This window comes from Cannabis sativa, chromosome 3 (genome assembly GCF_029168945.1).
Source record: "Cannabis sativa cultivar Pink pepper isolate KNU-18-1 chromosome 3, ASM2916894v1, whole genome shotgun sequence".
Taxonomy (NCBI): domain Eukaryota; kingdom Viridiplantae; phylum Streptophyta; class Magnoliopsida; order Rosales; family Cannabaceae; genus Cannabis; species Cannabis sativa.
Genome location: NC_083603.1, coordinates 66798530 through 66805098, shown reverse-complemented (window position 1 = coordinate 66805098; position 6569 = coordinate 66798530). Strand labels below are relative to the sequence as shown.

The 6569-nt window shown below is 28.9% G+C and overlaps 1 long non-coding RNA gene across 1 annotated transcript; it reads left to right on the top strand.

Annotated features, from left to right (window-relative positions):
• Nucleotides 1–1878: 1878 nt before the first annotated feature.
• On the top strand, nucleotides 1879–4222 carry LOC115707189 (uncharacterized). Its single transcript, XR_009686697.1, has 3 exons — nucleotides 1879–2322; nucleotides 2451–3015; nucleotides 3225–4222. It is a non-coding gene; the product is annotated as an uncharacterized LOC115707189 (long non-coding RNA).
• Nucleotides 4223–6569: the final 2347 nt, after the last annotated feature.

Genomic DNA, 6569 nt, shown 5'->3' with positions numbered 1-6569 from the left:
AAATATCGTATTTGTAATGATTTAAAAAGTTACTTGTAATTTTATTCTTTATTTAACTAATCAAAATACATATATTAATTTACATTTAAAAAAATATGTGCGACTTAAACATTTATGATATATATTTCTTAAAATACAGTTTAGTAAAATAGTATTATACTGGATGACAACTCATTATTTTCAAAAATAAACTTAAAAATTACTCAAAAATGTATTAATATAATCTAAATAATTAATTGATTATTAAAGTGTATACATGTAAGTTTTAAAAGGTAACCACGATGTATATCAAATCTATATATAAATATAAAGGAATGCACAAAGCATTCTAGGTGGCATCTTATATGAGGTTTTTTTCTAATTCTTTGCTATCTCCATTTTTCACTTTTATTTAGTTTTTAAATTACTTTTTCATTCAATTACATCATAATAATTTATAAATTAGTAATAATAACAATAATAACTTAATTAAGTTTGTAAAAGAGAAATTATGTGTCCAATTAATATCTATAAGTATTATAAAAACCAAAGGTCATTCAAAATAATTTATACTAATAGAATGAGAATTAAATACAACACTTATTATATTTATATTTGTATTAACCCAATAAGTAAAAATACAATTAATTACCAAAAATAAATAATAAAAAAAAACATAAGCCAACAATGATATAATAATCCCTTCAAAAAGTCAAAACAATATTAATAATTTTTCAGAAAAAATTCACTATATATAGTTGTAATATTTTTTTAATTCTATTTTGTCATTTTATTAGTTATTTAAATTTATATCTATTTAATATTTAAATAAAAAATATCCATATTTAAAATTTTGTAACTATTAAGAATTATTGAAAAAGAATTATGATGAATTTTAAAAAGAATTTAACAACATATTTTATTATTATATATTTATTACCTATTATAATTAATATATATAATTGTGATAGTATACATAATTAAATATTCAATTACAAATGCTTTCCAAATAAAATATATATATATATATTCAATTATAAAAGAAAATTATATAACGACTCTAATACCACAAATTTATATTTACACATAATAATAGTAATATTAGTAATTATAATTATATATATAAAAATTAAAAAATATTAACTAATCAATTATACACAATATATATCAAGTAGAGACTTTTCCATTTCACTTTGATTATTACAATTCCTCAAAGTCTTTTCATTTTCCTACCAACCTTTCAAGTTTTTTTTTTCTACATAACATCTCACACTCATGCAATAGTTTTTCTATAAATATAATTCATTCTCTACTTGATCTCCTCACACTCCTCTCTCTCTCCCTTTCAATCTTTTAAAACTTTTTTGTTTTTGTTTTTTCTATTTTCATTTTCAAAAACAATGGGAGGAAAAAATTAAAATGCCATGACTATGGAGAAGAAATCATCATCAACATTATCATCTCAATCACAAAGACAATATCTATGAAGAAGAAGTTTAACATAGTAATAATAGTCACACCCAAGAAAAATATATGTGTGTGTATCGAGTGTATTTATAGAAGTTTAGTATTGATCATCATGTTTTTAGTTTATTAGTCATGTCATTATTTTAAGAAATCACCCTCTTACTTGTATGTATGTATATATATTTTAACAAAGTTTCATTCACAAACAAGGGAATCTTCAACAAAAAATTAGAGGAATTTTCAAGCTAAATTGTTAGGTTATCATGTATGTTTTTGTAATTTTTATATTGTATCATCATGTTTTCTTCTTTTTCTTTTAAAGAAAAAAGTGTAATTGTATATTAAGTTGGATGTTTAATTACTATTATTATAATTAGAATAAAATATATATTATATATTACATTTAAAATTTAAAAATATAATTAAAATCAATATCAATATATCAATATAAAGGAATGCACAAACCTGATGAGGTGGCGCTCTCTAACATCATTTTAATCTATATACTTATTTATAATCACTCAAACATATTCTATCTTTTTTCATATTTTCTTTCTTTTTTTAAGTCAATGTTAATTAATATATCATAAAAATCCTAACGTTCCAACTTTCACATAATATAATATTCTATCCTTTTCACATTTTCCAAAATAGTTAATGTTAATTAATATGAATTAATATAGCATAAAACCCCTAACGTTCCAACTTATTTCTATTCTTTCTTTTCCTCCTATATAGTCCCTGAAAAGAAGGAAAATTTTTATTCCTTCCTTATGAGACGCTCATGGTCCAATTTGATTGTCAAAGAGTACACCAATTTCTAATTGATTGTGTTCAGCTTCTCACCTCTCGCCCTCTCATATTCCCTCCGTCATGGTGTCTTATTCGCCTACCTATTTCACTTATTTTTTTCTTTTTTTTTTCAATTTTCTTTTACATTTTCAATGTTTGATTTTAATTGGGACATATCTGATTTTAATTTTCATGAATTGGTTGGTGTTCAGGACTTCAGCGATATTTTGGATGCATAGAAGAGGGGCCAAAATTATATCTCTATGCTAACGATTACTGTATGTGAATTTAGAATATTTTTTCATTTTATGCTGATTTCATTATTTTTTTTATCAGGACGATGTGTTTTATGTTAATTTTGAACGTTTTCTATCTTTTGTTGTTTATATCGATTATTATAGGTGATGATAACCTAATCTTACTATATATGCTACTTAAACAATTTCTATTGATATTGTTTTTTCTCTCTTTCAAGTTTTGCCTGATTTTATTTTATGTAGAAGAGGATGAAAAAATAAAGAAATTGAGATCATCTATGATGACAAGGTACCTTTTTATAGCTCCTTCACTCTATATATTTTCAACAATTTCATAGCTCATGTTTATATAGATTATTATATATGATGATCCTAACCTAATATTATTATATATTGTGACTTAAAAATGTTCTAATGATATTGTTTTTTTTTTTTTGTATTTTGTCTCTTTCAATTTTACTTGATTTTGTTTTCTGTAGAAGATGATAAAAAAGAAAATGAGATCATTTCTTATCACCAGGTACATTTTCATAGCTCACAATATTTTAATTTTTTTTTTTTTTGCTTTTATATGATAAATTTCTCTCCGTTACATGTCACACCTTATGCTAATGGTTTTTTTTTTTATTTAGCTATTTTCTTTTGTACAGTCTATTTATGCCTCTTATGAACCTCTAAGGATCTTTGTTTTGATCTTTTTTTTATAATATATACTGGTTTCTCTTACAGTCTATTATTGGTTCTTCACCACAATATCTTACAAGGACATGAGTCATGCAATATGCGGTCTCCAATTTGCATGTTTTGTTGTCCAAAGTCTCCAATTTGTATCTTTTATGTCCAATATATCTTACTGAACATCATGATCCCAATAGTAAGAAGTTTTGGCCAAACGAAGGGAGAATGAGACTCATAAATAATGATGGTAGTGATCTAATTATATATGTTAGTATAAACTTAAAAGTGAATTATTGTGTTAAAATGTGATCAGAATAATATCTTCCTTTTCATTTGATTCTTTGACTAATTTAATTTAGTTATGTTCAGTCAATCTAGGGATGAGTGTGTTTTGGATGAAAAGTCACCTTCCTCAAAGTATCACAACTTTGGAGAGCAACTTTGTTTCTTTTTACATCAAGGACAATCCAAAACATATATCCAACATTTACACCACCTGACTTGCTTTAGGGTGCCAAAAAATAAATAATAACATGCTCAATCATGAATAATGATATACACCTTAAGTGCTCTTTAGAAATTTAAATCATATAAATAATTATTCATTATAAATAATAACAAAAGCCGCGCTGCGCGGTCTTAAAATATCTTAAGCTATATACATTTGTTTTAAAAAAAAAAAAGTTTATGTTTTTAACGAAGGTTAAATTAGTAAAACACTAATTAATTATTGGACAAATAAAACTTTATTTAAAGTTTACAAATAAAAAACTATGATATTTTTTAAATGTGAAACTTTTATAAAGTTAGATGATAAAAAAAAAAATTAAAGTTTCTAAAAAAAAATAGAATTGCATTAAAATATATGATCCATCTTATCATTCTTATAGATTTTTTTAATTATTAATAATTAATTTATTAAAATATCTTTTGAAAAAAGTTGATGAGGTGTATTTTTTTTCTTAAAAATTGATAGTTACTATTTTTTAAAAATAAATTAATAGTCACTAATAATACATATAATTAAAATAAAATTTATATTGAGATTCCAAATCAATAATAAAAGTATACTTTCAAAAAATAAACATATATATATATATACATGTGTAATCATAGAAATAAAAGTTTATTATTGAAATAGTACATTGAGAAGAAAGTGAAAAAATTTCATATTAGATATGATTTTTTTTTTTTTTTTTTTTTTTTTTTTTTTGAAATGAAATAGCAACTTCATTGATTTAACAACATTCAGAAAACAAGATATCCCTTAAATCAGGCCAGATATCGTGTTCTAGAATGCAACTACCAGAAATAAATCGAGAGTGCCTAGCGATTGCATGGGCAGCTCGATTTGCTGATCGTTTGACAAAACGTAATTTAACATCATGTAGTAAAGCTAATAATAAACGACATTCTTCTATAACAATGCCAAAAGTAGAAGACATCTTTTGGTTGCTTCGTATTGCTTGCACACAGAGAAGACTATCGGTTTCAAGCTCAACGTTTTTCCATGACTTGTTCTTTATCCAACTGAGCGCTTCTTTGATTCCCAAAGCTTCAATCACTTCAGCAGGATAACTACCATTGCAGTAGTTTGTTTTGGCCTCTATGAAACTGCCTAAATGATTCCTTGCCACTATACCATAGCCGAAACTGTTGTGTTGTGGATAAAGTGCCGCATCGACATTAATCTTGAGGTTGTTTGTAGTAGGTGGTGTCCAAAGCTCAGCCCCTTCATCACTATTATTGAATGATAGTGTTAAGAGAGCATTTTTATCTTGAGCTTTCCTCCAATGTTCAAGAGTAATAGAAGAATTGGTGATAACTTCTTTGACAGTAGGCTTATGTTTATTCCACACAACTTTGTTTCTAGCTTTCCACAATGCCCAACACAAGGTAGCTGCTCTACAAACAAAATCAGTGTCACCCGTGTGCTGTAGTTGTTCGAACCAGGAGCCAAAAGATGAAAAAGAATCCACCATGACAGGCCAACCGAAGCTAGACCAGCAAGCTTCTGCAAAGTTACAAGATAGCAGGGCATGTGTAATCGTTTCTGCAGCAGTAGAACAGACGGGACATTGAGACGATATTGGGACATGTTTCGTGACGAGATTCACACATGTTGGAAGAGTACCTGTTATAGCTCGCCATAGAAAGTTCAGCACTTTCGGAGGTATTTTCAAGTGCCAAAATTTATGCCAAAAACCAGAGTTATTTGGCCTTGGAGTGACTGGTTTTTGTCTTTGAAGGAGGAGATAGGCGCTTTTAACTGAAAAATTACCAGTATTATCGGCTGTCCAAGACCAACAATCGGGTCTAGCAGAGGAACTCAGCGGGATATCAAGTATTAATGAGGCTTCTTGTGGGGAAAATAAGTCCCTTACTACTTCAGCATCCCAACACATCAACTCAGGTTGGAAAAGAGAACTTACAGTGTGTGTGTGAAGCCCGGGATGAGTAGAAGTGACAAACTTGTTATTTGATGATGGAAGCCAAGGATGATCAAGAATTTTAGTACTCTTACCATCTCCAATAACACGAAGAGCACCAAGCCGAACTAAGTCTTTGGCGCCCCATATACTTCTCCACACATAACTTGGATTGTTCCCAAGTTCAGACAAAAGAAAGTCAGAATTAGGAAAATACCTTGCTTTGTATACACGGCCAGCAAGGGAATTAGGCTTACAAAGCAACCGCCAACCTTGTTTGGCGAGCATGGCAAGGTTAAAGTCATGGAGGTGTCTAAACCCCATTCCACCATCCTCTTTGGGAGTTGCTAAACGGTCCCACGACATCCAGATAATACCTCTCCCTGTACTAGAACTTGTTCGCCACCAGAAACTAGCCATCAGTTTTTCTATTTCATCACAAGTACCCAATGGAAGGAGGAAAACACTCATAGCATATGTGGGCAACGATTGGACAACTGTTTTAAGCAAAATTTCTTTCCCAGCACGAGAAAGAAACTTGCCATCCCAGCTATTAATCCGAGCTATGACTTTGTTTTTAATAAAGCCAAGCACTGCATTTTTGTTGCGCCCTATGATGTTTGGAAGCCCCAGATAGAGGCTACCTTCATGAGCTTCAGCCATACAAAGAGTAGCACATATTAGATTACGCATTGTGGTATTGGTATTGGGGCTGAAGAAGATAGAAGACTTTGTGTAGTTGACTTTCTGACCAGATGCGTTTTCGAAGAGCTGCAAGAGAGTGGATATACTATCAGCTGCACCTTGTGTGGCTTGGCAAAACAAGTAGCTGTCATCCGCAAAAAACATATGTGTTATAGATGGCGCCCGTTGAGCAACACGACAACCTTGAATAAGTCTATTTGCTTCGAATTTTTGGATGAGAGCTGAGAGACCTTCAGCACAGATGATAAACAAATAGGTAGAT